Genomic DNA, 13,480 nt, shown 5'->3' with positions numbered 1-13,480 from the left:
TGTGGTGATACTAATGAGAAATGTCACCTGTATTCTCAGACATTTGAATACTCAGTCTCCAGGTGGTGGCACTGTTTGGGGCAGCTTCAGCGTGTGACCTTGCTGGATGAGGTGCCACTGGAGGCAGGCTGGGAGAATTTAAAAGACTTGTGTGATTTCTAGTGAGCTCTGTACTTCCTGCTTGTGGTTCAAGATAGGAGCTCTCAGCTGTCCCTGCTACCATGCCTGTCTGGTGCTCTTCTTCCCTGCTATGATGATGATGGACTCTCATCCCTCTGGAACTATAAGTCCAAACAAACTCTTCCTTCTATAGGTGGCTTCTGTCATGGTGGTTTATAACGGCAGCAGGGAAGTAACTGATAGACATCACCACATGTGGACCTGGCCGGGAGTCTGATGGACTCAGAGACCGGGAAGAGCCTCGACTCCCACAGTGTCTAAGGGGATTGTGACAGCCTCATCAGTGATCATCTGAGGAGATATTCCTTTCCATGCAGCAGCTCCACACTCACACGACACCTCTGCAGGGTGGCTCAGCATGTCATCCGAGCATGGGAGAGCTCTGGGGATCCTAGTCACTAAGAAAAGTGACCAGCAATGGATTCTAGAAAACTTTAAAGAGTTCCAACCAGCAACACCAGTACCTCTAGAAAACCTTATTTAAAAATTAAACTGTAGGGGCTGGAGAGATGGCTCCGTGGTTAAGAGCATTAACTGCTCTTTCATAAGACCAGGGTTCAATTCCCAGCACCCACATGGCAGCTTACAACTGTCTATAATTTCAGTTCCAGGGGATCCAACACCTATGGCAAAACACCAATGCACATAAAATAATTTTTAAAAACTTTAGACATATAAAATGTTATTATTTCAGAACAATAAACCCATTAAATATTACTATCAGGACCAATTGTATTAAACTGTATTTTCCAAAACAAGGTTTCAGCAAGAAAAGTGGCATTGTTTTATATTTGTATAAATCTCTGGCTTACAGGAACTAGCAAGGGTTCCTCAGGTACCTGTGTACTCACCTGCCAGCAGAGTTTTTGGTTGTTAAATGCAGGATTCTATTCAGAAAGTCCAACCTCACAGGAAGTTACCTGTAAAAAAGAGATATCTAAAGAACAATTCAGTGTGGCTGCTTTGATTTTGTCCTGCCTCAAACTTGAGGAGAGGAGAGATAGGGTTGTTTTTTTTTTTTTCTGGACCTGGGGATTGAACCCAGGGTCTCCTGCATACTAGGCAAATGTTCCTCCATTCAGCCACCTCCCCCAAAGCCCCAACCTTTCCTTGTGTCTCATCTTATGAGGCTCTTTATCCTTCTGTGTTTATGTACCCAGAAGGCATTTGGAAACATTTTTGGAAAATATTGTGCCTAGAGTGATACAAGTATTCCTAGTGTTACAACATGTCATCAATCAGATACCAGAGAGTCACCTTTGTCCAGTCACTAAGAATTGTAGGTGGAAGTTTCTGTCCTGCCTGGTCCTACAGCATTCAGTCCCAAAGAAACACACAGAGGCTTATATTATATTATAAACCATTTGGCCTGTTAGCTCAGACTTATTATTAGCTAGCTCTTACAACTTAAATAAACCCATAATTCTTGTCCATGTTTAACCACATGACTTGGTACCTTTTCTCAGTGAGGCATTCTCATCTTGCTTCTTCTGCTTCTGGGTGATAACTACAGACTGAGGTTTTCCTCTTCCCAAAATTCTTATAGTCTGGTAACCCCGCCTATACTTCTTGCCTGGCACTAGCCAATCAGTGTTTTATTAAACCAATACAAGTGACAAATCTTTACAGGGTACAAGAACATTATCCCACAGCAGACAGTCTCAGCAGGAACTCCTCAGGTGGAAAGTCCCAAGCCCATGGTAGTCCGAGCAATATTTCCAGAGTCTGACTCTTAGAGGAAAGTGTGAATTTTACCACCAATAACAAATGCTGCCGCTGTTTCTTTTGAGGAGCTGGCCTCGTTCATTTCTCAGGAATATACCAGGTACCCTGGCCTGCCAGTGTTCTTTCAAGGAATCTCTATAAACTGTATTTTATTACAACACACACCACTGCACACATGCCTTTCCTCACTCAGCCCAACATGCAGGCATGACAAAAGCCTTGCACACACACTTTCCATTCCATCACAAGGAACTTGACAGAGAAGTGGTCTCCAGGTGAGAACTTAAGTCAGCCTCATCTGAGACATTCATGAGTAGAGCTGGTGTCTCATGCCTGGAACTCCAGCACTCAGGAGGTTTATGTAGAAAGTTTTCTGTGAACTTAAGACCAGGCAGGGCTGCAAGACCTTGTTTCCAAAAAAAAAGAAAGAAAGAAAGAAAGAAAGAAAGAAAGAAAGAAAGAAAGAAAGAAAGAAAGAAGAAAGAAAGGAGAAAGGGACATGCAGGTAGCACATGAAAGAAGAAAAAAATATAATGCAAATAATGATAAATAAATAGAATTTTAACAGATAGCAGGCACCATATACAAATACATTTCCTTAAGAAGTCCAACATGAGACAGGAAGAGACCCACTGTTGGTGACTGGTACAACTTTGCTTAGAGATATTAGAAAAGGAGATGGGATGATTATCTCAGAAAAAGGTTTTTAAAGTGCTTAGAATTAATAAGGGAGGAATATGTAAACTTCCCTTTTTTGTATTAGTAATAATAACCAGAGCAGTAGGGGGTAGGTAAATCCCATTTATCATAGCATCAAAAAGCTACAAAGTGACACCTCTAATCCCAGCACTCAGAAGGCAGAGGCAGGTGAACTCTGAGTTCGAGACCAGCCTGGTCTACAGCGCAAGTTCCAAGGCAGGTTCCAAAGTTACACAGAGAAACCCTGTCTTGAAAAACTGAGAAAAAAATAGCTACAAATTAATGCTGTTCATTGTGGCACAGGCCTTTAATCTCTACACTGGGAAGGCAGAAGTAGGTAGGAGACGGCAGGGAGCACCAGGGCCAGCCACTGTTTCCTTAGCTCAGTCCTCCAGGCGTGACTGCAAGGGAGGCCTAATCAAGCAGAATTGGCTCCAGGATGCATTCCATGGAGACCCACTACACAACAACAACAACAACAACAAATTAAAACAAACAAACAAAAAACAACCTATTAAATGCAAGGCCTGTCCCAGAAAAAGCTTCTGTAAGCTTCTAGAACTTTCCCCATTATGTCACACCTGAATGTGTTTCTTAATTCCTGTAGGTTTCGATTGTAATGTATTAACCCATGGGGTCCTCCCCCTTTTATTCAATCCTATTCTCAGTGCTGGAGGGGACTGGTGCCAACCTCTCACTACAGCCTACCTATTCTGGGAGCCAGGCTGCCTCCTCAGAAGTCTGGGTTCTCCGCTGCCTATTGACTCTGGAAATTTAGATTCCAACTGTGTGCCGGCCCCCTCCTCCCCTTCCTGCTTTCTTATTCAAAAAACTTTCAAGAGACCTTCCAAGTTCTGCTCAGGAACAGGGCATCTCCCTGGGGCACCAGCTGGCATCTCGTGCAATTATCATTAAATTACAGAGACAATTTTAATTTCACAATAATTAGAAATATCAACTGCAGCTCCAGCCTTCGAAACTAATGGAATTTTAATGGGCAGCTGCTTAGGTTACAGCCAAAAATAGTAACGCTGAGCCGGGCAGAGCAGCTGGAGCCAGGGCTTGACAGGAGACCTCTGCATCCGAGGCAAGCAAGGAGGAGCTGAGTACCTCGGAAGAACCTGGGGGTGGCCATTGTAGCCTGGTTAAACTCTCCACAGAGTGGGAAAGGAGTCCCCAGCAATGGACTGGTTTGCCAGGTGAAAGAGACCTGTGTTTGGAACTTTAAATCCACAGACATGACCACCCCAAAGATGCAGTTTGGAGTCAGGCCCAGCTGGTTCTCCAACCTCAATGTTTGAATCAAAGGCCCTGACCCCAGATAGCGCCCCCAAGGCAGCCCGTTCCACCCGCATGCCTTAGTGATCTGTGGCAGGACTGGGCCCCAGGAATCAGTGTAGTGGGTAGGAGAATTGAGCCTGGGCCCTGTGGCTCCATCCTGACAGGAAATGGAAGTAAACAGTTTCTTGTTGGGCAGAAGAGTTTATGTTTGATAAAATCATATTTGCCTCATTTGTTTTTCTTTCATGGAGACAGCTTCCTGTGTTCTTCAAAGTCCTCAGTGAGGTCATGAAGCTACTTTCCCATGTCCAGTCCCAGAAGCTGCAGTTGAGTCCAGGTCTCAGATCCAGCTTACATTCATTGCCATGCGTGTGGCGAGCTGGACATTAAATAAGAGTTATTTTTTTCTGTAGGACTACCCTGTTGTCTTAGAACTATTGTTTAAGAGTGTTTCCTTTATTGACTTTGTCAAAAATCTGTTTGGGGAACAAAGGTGGGTGTGTGTCTAGGCTCCAGTCAGGCCCAGGAGCTGCATGTGCCTTGGGTCTTGTTATTGTAGCTTCACGAAGAGACTTCACAGGTCACACATCAAAAACTTTTGACCTTTTTCTTCCGAAAATCAGTACTGGCTTCTCTATGTCTTTTGCATCTCTATATATCTTTAAAGTCAGCTTGTCCGTTTCTGCCACCAAAAAGTCTGCTGAAAGTTTGAGAGTTGTCTTTGAACTCAAAGACACTTGACAAGAACATGTTAAAAAGTGTTGAGTCTTAATGTGTTATCAACACAGTGCAGCTCCCCCACAGACAGAACCAGGACAGCCCACCATTAAGACTCCTTGGTATGTTAATTTTAGAATTATTTGTCATGAATATTTAGGAATATACTTGTTTTTGTAACTGTAGCCCACAACTGCTAAAATCACTTACTAGTCCTAATACTGTGCTGCGGCTTTCTTTTGGCTGTGCCTTGGGGTTTTCTGGTTGTAGTTACATCTTCACCAGGGTGCGGTGGTACACACCTGGTACCTCAGCACTTGGAACGTGTAGACAGCAGAATTACCACAAATCTGAGGCCAGCCTGGTTTATAAAATGACCTCTAGGCCAGCAAGGGCTGCATAGGAAGGTCGTGTCTCAAACAAAACAAATCCCAACTAATCAAAACTGCCAACCTGATCACATATCTGTAAATAAAATCAGTTTTTCCTAATCTTTCTTTTTCTTGCCTTGTTCTTTTGACTGGGTCCTCCAGCTCAGGGCTGAAAAGAGCAGAGAGCAGAGCCATTGTCTTGTTCTTTATCTTAAGGGGAACACACCCCCTCGGAGATGTAGGTTTTCTATAGAGATGCTTCACCAAGTCAGGAACTTCCCCCAAATTCTTACAGATGTGTGCTGAAGTTTCACAAGTGCTGGTGCTGCATTTAAGATAATCACAGGGTTATCTTTCCTCTATCTTGTTAGCATGATGAGTTAGGATAACTGAGTTGCAGTGCTTGAACTAACCTTGTATTCCTAGGCTAAGCTATACTTTTCCATAGTGCGTCAATTACCATTACTGTGCTCAGAATTTCTGTGTCCATGTTCACGGGAGACATGGGTCTATCACATTGTCTTAGTTAGGGTTAGTCTTGCTGTGGTAAAACACCATGGTCAAAAGTAACTTGGGAAGGAAAGGGTTTATGTCACTCACAGTTCCCTTATAATGGTTCACCATCAAAAGCAGTGAGTGCAGGAACCTGGAGGCAGGAGGCCGTGGAGAGTGCTGCTTACTGGTTTGCTCATTCTGCATTCTTATAGAACCCAGGACCACCAGCCTAGAAATGGCACCACCCACAATGGACTGGACCTTCTTCCATTAATCCCTAATTAAGAAAATGGCCTACAGGCTTGCCTACAGCCCAGCCTATGGAGGCTTTCTCAGTTGAGGCTCCCTCCTCACTGATGACTCTAGTTTGTGTCTACTTAATAAAAACTAGTCAGCACAACTAGCCACCAGTCAACATGACACACAAACACATCATCTTTGAACTAGAACCTTTCCTATCTCATTTATCCCCAAAATGGCATGTTACTATTAATGTCACAATATAAAACATTTATAAATAAGTTTAAAAGTCCCAGTCTTTACAAATTCAAACACTTGAAAAATTTAATCTCTTTAAAATATCTAATCTTGCTGGGTGGCGGTGGCGCACACCTTTAATCCCTGCACTCGGGAGGCAGAAGCAGGCAAATCTCTGTGAGCTTGAGGCCAACCTGATCTATAAGAGCTAGTTCCAGAACAGGTACCAAAAACTACAGAGAAACCCTGTCTTGAAGAAAAAAAAAATTATCCAATCTCTTTAAAACCCCAAAATCTCTTTTAAAAGTTCAAAGTCTTTCAGTTGTGGGCTTCTATAAAAATCAAAATTAAATACGTTTCTCAACAGGGAAGAATGAGGGCATAGTCACCATCCGAACCAAGCAATACTAAACTCCGACAGTGTAACTCAATGTGCAGTTGTCTGGGATTCACTCGCAATCATCTGGACTCCTCCAAGGGGCTTGGGTCACTCCGCAGCCCTTCCCTATGCAGCACACACAGCTTGTCTCCTAGACGATAGCTGGCTCCACTCTATTGCTGCTGATGTTCCTAGTGGTCACCCCATGGTACTGGTATCTCCAAAAATGCTGGGATCCCTTGGTGCAACTGGGCTGTACTTTCACCAGTAACCTCTCTCGGACTCTCTTCAGAGACCCCAGCCCTGTCACACAGTGCTAAGCCTCAGCTGCTCTCCATGACCCCTTCATACCTTCAAAACCAGTACCACCTGGGTGACTCTGACACTGCCAAGTTCAGCTGCCAACAGGAAGTACAACCTTGGCCACTTCTGGAGCACAGCTTCTGTGTGCTGACCCTGAGGAAACACTTTCCAGAAGACTTCACCCCAGTGATGCTGGTTTCTTCTTTTTCTTCTTTTTGGGAGGGGTTTAGTTTTTCAAGTTAGAGTTTCTCTGTGTAGCCCAGGCTGTCCTGGAACTCCCTCTGTAAACCGGGCTGTTCTCAAACTCACAGAGATCTACCTACTTCTGCCTCCCAAGTGCTGGGATTAAAGGTGTGCACCACCCCACCCATCTGGTTTCTTATTAATCCCTAGGTCTTCAGCCCCACCTGATCAGCACCCATCATCCCAGCAAAGTAAGGATTTTGTTAAACTGTTAAACAAGCACAGGAAGCTTTGGTTATTTTTTTATCCAGACTGCCATGCTCTTTTAATTGGACTATTTGGACTATTTGGACTATTTATATTTAATGCAGTTATTGATGTCACTGGGTTTAAGTCTACTTATAACTTTGTTAATTGTTTCTACTTGTCTGTTTGATATTTGACAATTGTTACTTTTCCCCTCATCTTTTTGGAGCAACTGACTTAAACATTTTAAGAATTGATCTTCTTCCAAGGTTTTTTTTTTGTTGTTGTTCGTTTTTGTTTTGTTTTTTTTTTTTCGAGACAGGGTTTCTCTGTGGTTTTGGAGCCTGTCCTGGAACTAGCTCTTGTAGATCAGGCTGGTCTCGAACTCACAGAGATCCGCCTGCCTCTGCCTCCCGAGTGCTGGGATTAAAGGCGTGTGCCACCACCGCCCGGCTTTCCAAGGTTTTTTAGCTATGTTATTCTCTGTTGTTCTTTTAGAGATTGTTCTTTGAAGTTATTCTATACTATTTGATGTTTAGGATAAAGACTTCAACATTTACTCCATTTCCCTCTTGTCCTTTGTGCTATTGTTGCATATAATTCTCATGTATTTGTTTTATGAGCTTTATAATGCACTATTATTTTTATTTCAAATTTTCTTTGAGAAAATTAAGGAGAGGAAGAGCATACATACTCATAATTCCATTCCCTCATGACCTTCTTTATCTGGTGTTGTATGGCTTCCGGTTTGGCCTAAAGCATTTCTCTCAACAGATGCACACCAGAAATGGGCTCACTCAGTTTCTGTGTGTGGAAATGTCTTCTCTCTGTACTTAGAATACAGCTGATTGGGAGAGCACTTCCCTGGCATGTATGAAGCCCTGGGTTCAAGTTCTAGTACTGCAAAGAAAGAAAAAGAAAGTAAAATGTGTTCCCTCTGCCTTCCTGTTTCTAGGATGTTTTCACTAGGTCAAGAATCATATCTTTTGTCTCCCCAGCTTCCCTTCCCTTGTGTGTATAATGGGTTTTTCTTTTTCTCTGGCTGCATCTGAGAGTTTTCTTTTTCTTTTCTTCCTTTTTCCTTCCTTCCTTCCTTCCTTCCTTCCTTCCTTCCTTTCTTTCTTTCTTTCTTGATGATTTCTTCCTGGATGCATTTTCTTTGCATTTATCCTGCTGCTTGGGTTTATTAAACTTTGAAATCTGTGGGGTTTTGGGGGGTTGAATTTGAGAAAAGATTAATAATTCCTACAATGTCACCTTTACTTTCTTTTACCCCTGCTGGGATTCTGGTTACATATGTCTTACCACTTGGTCCCAGGCACTCTTTGTATATTATTCCTCATCTTTAAAACAACTCTTTTGTTGCTTAGTTTTGGATTACTTCTGGTCACTTCAAATTTTACAGTGCCAAGAAGCTATGCCAATACATTTTAACTTTTAATTGAATTAAACGAGCAAACAAACAAACATAGGATCCCAGTTTGTGTCCTAAACTGGTCTTGAACTTGAGACCCACCTGCCTCAGCCCCCTGAGTGCACATCACACCTAGCTGCCTGCATGCTTTTACATCAGACACTGTGGTAGAGTTTTCAGGTCTTGGATTTCTGTTGCTATTGAGTTTCTGTTTATCGTCTCTTTTCATGGGTTGTATCCGTCTTCATCTGGAAATTCTCTGGCAGAGTCCTTGTGTGCATTGCATGCCCCTGACTGTCCATTGCTGGAGCCTGTGGACTCACACTACTGGGGCATCCCACAGTTACAGTCGATGGGTTTTGTGTCTGCGCACGAAGCATCTCGATTCAACGTGTGTCACATTTGACCTTCTGATCACCCTCAGAAACACAAGAAGAATATACACTGAAATATACACTAAAGCAATTAGAGCTAATTTAGGTAATATCCAAGACGCTGCAGAAGAGGGAAGTAAGGCTGTAGAACATTCTGAGCACAGAATGTTGATTGCAGAGCAGGTCTCTACATACTTTCTGACTTTTCATTCCATGCCAGACACTGAATAAACAGTAAACAGTAGGTCTGAGTGGCCGGGGGCTCCCCGTGGACCTCATCCGTGTTTAGCATGGTGCTGCAGCTGCTGTTTGCAGTGTTTTCTTCACCTTGGACTTGACTTGCATTTCCCTGGGACCCCAGCCTGGTGCGGATGTAGAAATGTGTGGTTCCTATATGTCCTCTGCCGTCACCATCTTGCCTCTTCTTGGCAGAACATGAGGCTGGGTAGTTGAGGATATTGGCTTGTTCTTCAGCTACTTGGCATGGGCCTGTCCCTTGCTGCGCTGCTTTGCTATGCTCCTCCACTCTGACATGGAGTGACAGCCTGGGCTGCCAGAGCAGGCGAGCAAGTACCGGGCCCTGCTCTCCAGAAAGAGCACCTCTTGGGTGGGAAGCCCTGTGTATCTGCTCTTTGGGCCCTGGGGGCAAGAGGTCTCCATTCTCTCCTCTGTTCTGCTCCACACTGTGCACTGGAAATTGAAAGAAAGAAAGTTCCTGTCATTTTCCTACCTGTGATTGTCTGTGAGCTGCAGCCTCCGACTGTGCAAGCTTCTTCCTGTTGTGAGTACGATGGTGGAGGATCGAGGAGGACCTGGACCTTGTACACTGCAAATCATTTCACTTGAAAGGATTCAGTTGCATTCTAGACACCAAATAAACGTGGCTGGAGAGGTAGTATAGTGGTTAAAAACACTGCTCTGCAAAGAACTCTGATTCTGTTCCCAGCACAAGGCTTACAGCCTTACAAGACTACTTACAACTGCCTGTAATCCCAGTTCCATGAGGTCCAGCACAACTGAACTTCGCAGGCACCTGGACTCATGTAGTGCAGATAAATTCACACAAGCATGCACACGTACACATAAGTAAATATTTAAAGAAAAACAATAACAACAAAAAGTTTGTCGAGGGTGACTGTGATCTTGACTCCCTGGCCTCAGGTTAAGGAAAAGGTGCACAGGCCAAACTAGGCTTGTTATGCCATTTTATGCCAGGTCCTCTGCAGAGCTCGACTTTGTATGTGGAGATGTGACTTTGAGGATTGGAGTAATTCAGCAATGGTAGTCGGTGGGTTCTGTGTGTGTCCAGAAGGCAGAACATCTCTATTCAACATACATGCTCCGCCTTTCTCATTGCTCCCAGATCCTCAGAGGGAACAGTGACTGAGTGCCGTAAGAGCGATTAGATCTGATTTATAGTGTTCAAGATGCAGCAGAAGAGAGCAGCACAGTCTCCGAGAGATCAAGCTTGGCTTCCAGAGAACATGAAACCCTGTTCAGTGCCCTCTGTTCCTGTCACTTGATATGCTGGTTGCTGTTGATAGTGCTAGCCAAGACTTCCTAAAAAACAAAACAATATAAACAAAACACAAAAAAGGTTGACTATTTTATCTTTTGACAATTTTTAAATATCTTTTTAATTGGAGAAAGAATAACTTCTTTCTACTGGAAAAAAAACCTTTATATTATGGAGGTAGCAAAGATAGCATCCTGGTCAAATCTAAAGTAGTGGAAATATTTGCATTCTTGTGAGGGAGATAATTTACAGAAAAATGATTTCCAGGGCTTATATAAGACCACTTTCTGCTGTTCTAGATAACGGCAAATTCAACTGGAGAGAGACTTGAGTAAAGTAATAGTCTCCATTCTTAAAGGGACTGGAGGGATGACTGGAGAGCACTGGCTACATTTGCAGAGGACCCCAGTTCAGTTCCCAGCACCATGTGGTGGCTATCATCAGCAACTCTATTTTTCAGGATCTGATGCCCTCTTCTGGCCTATATTGGTACTATATACACATAGTACACATACATGCAGGCAAAATACCCAAACACATAAAAGTAAATAAATCTTTAAAAAGAATATTTTAGAAGCTAGACAGGATGGCATATACCTGCACTCAGGAAGTTGGGGTATGAATTCAAGGTCATTTTCAGCTACAAAACAGAATGTCAGCACTGATCCGTCTGAAGGATGATTTAGGCACACTGGTGGGTCTTTTACACAGTAGCAGACCATTGTGCTATGTGTTGTAGCAGTTTCTATGAGAGCATTTTTAGGCAGTAATATTTTCTGTAATAACAATGTCATTGGCAACCTCATGACGGGTCTGACCGTGATATACAAAATGAGAGTCTCTTTCACAGCTATAAACATTTGCTTGAACAATTTAATTGATGGTGTAATAGCATCTGCTTCAACTGGGAAAAGCTTCTCAAAATGGAATAAGGAGCACAAATTATGAGGGAAATGTGGGACTCTAACAGCATAATTACTGGGTTTGCTGAAATGAATTCAGAAAAAGTTACTTGGGGAAGCAAGGTCCAACCGCTGCCGAGTCTGGTGGGTCCTGCTGCTGCTCATCCAACCAACCAACCCTACAGGAAGACATTATTCCAGCATTTGCTGCTGATAGAGTTAAGCTTGTTTTTCAGCGTGGGCATCTTAAAAGAATGTTTGTCCAGGTGGGAGGATGGAAAGTACTTTACTACTGTGTTAATAAGCATCCTGTCTCTGTGACAACCTGTGAGGACACCTACGAGGAAAGACATTTGGGCTCATGGGCTCAGAGGTGTCCATCTGGGACTGACTGGATCCATTGCTTTTGGGCCAGTGGTGAGGTGGAGCATCGTAATGAAAGGGTGTGACAGAGGAGGCCATTCATCTTACTTCACGACAACCAGGAGACATAAAGAGAGAGGGGAGGGGGCAGGAGGCGTATCTTTCAAAGGCACATCACCAGGAACCTGCCTACTTCCTCCAACCAAGCCCCATCTCCTTTTTGTCCAATTGACTATAACCGCATCAATGGAGCAACCAATAGCCACCATAGAGCACCCCCTGGGGCAGAGACAAGCTGGGGGGAACTGATGGGCACACCATGACAATGGAGTGCACGGGTTGGACTGGATGGTGTGCGGGTCTATGGTGCAGCAGACTCTAGGCCCCACTTATACTAAATCCACTTGGTCTCTTGCTTGTCATTGTCAAAAACACAGATCAAGGTAAGAATGGGGTCCTGGGGCAGAAAGAGATGAAACTAAGGTTTGAACCCTCAGATCCCTCAGAAGAAGCAGCCCCTCCTGTTAAGTTTTCAGTCATCTTGTTGGGCTGTTTTGTTGCCTCCCTCACCCCCAGAAGGTCCTAGGGTCCAAGGACATGTTACACTTATTTGTTCTCAGGCACATACAAGAGCTCCTGTGGAAGTGTGCTTTGCCATGTGGTGGCCCACAGGGGAGGACGAAGCTTCCTGGGACCCCCAGCCATGGTTCCCCCACACTGCATTTCCCATAAGCTAGGCCCCCACCTGCCTGGAGGTAGTGTGGGCAGGTACTTACCTCTTTCATCCAGAATTCCCTGTGCACAGACAGCCTTTTTCAAATGACCAGCAGCCTGACCAGGACCCTCTGCAGTGACCATTGGTTTCTTTGGGAATGTTCTCAGCCCACTCCTGGGTGTGGGAAGGGATAAGCCTCAGGGCTTTCTTGCCCCTGGGGAGTGCACAGGGCATGGCTTTGTTCATCTTCCATTGCCCCCTCAGCTGTCACTGAAAAGGAGATTCTGAAATGACTGCTGGGCCCAATCTGGTTGGTCTTTGTCACGGTCAACGCTGCCTCAGCTTCACTTGGGAGGCTGATCAGGTCTGCTCGCGACCTGTGAAAATGGAGCACTCAGGTGTAAAAGATGCTGTCCTTGTCCAGCCTGGAGTTCTGGTTACTCCTGAGGCCCAGGGACTGGAGAGAGGTCAGTCACCCTGTTTGTCAGACTGAGGGGGCCTCAGCAATGCCTCCAGGGCTAGGCCAGGTCAGAGAAAGCTGGATGCTTAGGCCTTCTGAATAGCATGGACCCAAATCCTGCTGCCGTTTGCTTCCTAGCCTTAAATCCGCCAGGGACTGCTCTCTGCATGCCAACAACATCTATGTATGTAGACGTGCACATCAAGGGACCCCACTGGAGTCAAAAGAGCCCATCAAAGATGTGACAATCGAGGTTGACTCTGGCGTGTAGGGGATTGGTGTGGGAGAATTGTCTGTATTCTGTCAATCATGTTTTTTTTTCTTTTTTTTTTAAATATTTATTTATTTACTTATTATGTATACAATATTCTGTCTGTGTGTATGCCTGCAGGCCAGAAGAGGGCACCAGACCTCATTACAGATGGTTGTGAGCCACCATGTGGTTGTCGGGAATTGAACTCAGGACCTTTGGAAGAGCAGGCAATGCTCTTAACCACTGAGCCATTTCTCCACCCCCCTGTCAATCATGTTTTAAGTAAACACTGATTGGCCCAGCAACCAGACAGGAAGTAGAGGTGGGGCTATGAGAACAAGAGAATTCTGGGAAGAAGAAAGCAATTTCCCCAGTCCTGCCCAGACCACTGGAGAAGCAGTATGTGACCTGCCCCACTGAAAAAGGT

Source organism: Microtus pennsylvanicus, chromosome 12 (assembly GCF_037038515.1).
Source record: "Microtus pennsylvanicus isolate mMicPen1 chromosome 12, mMicPen1.hap1, whole genome shotgun sequence".
NCBI classification, from domain to species: Eukaryota; Metazoa; Chordata; class Mammalia; order Rodentia; family Cricetidae; genus Microtus; species Microtus pennsylvanicus.
This window is presented reverse-complemented; position numbering follows the sequence as displayed.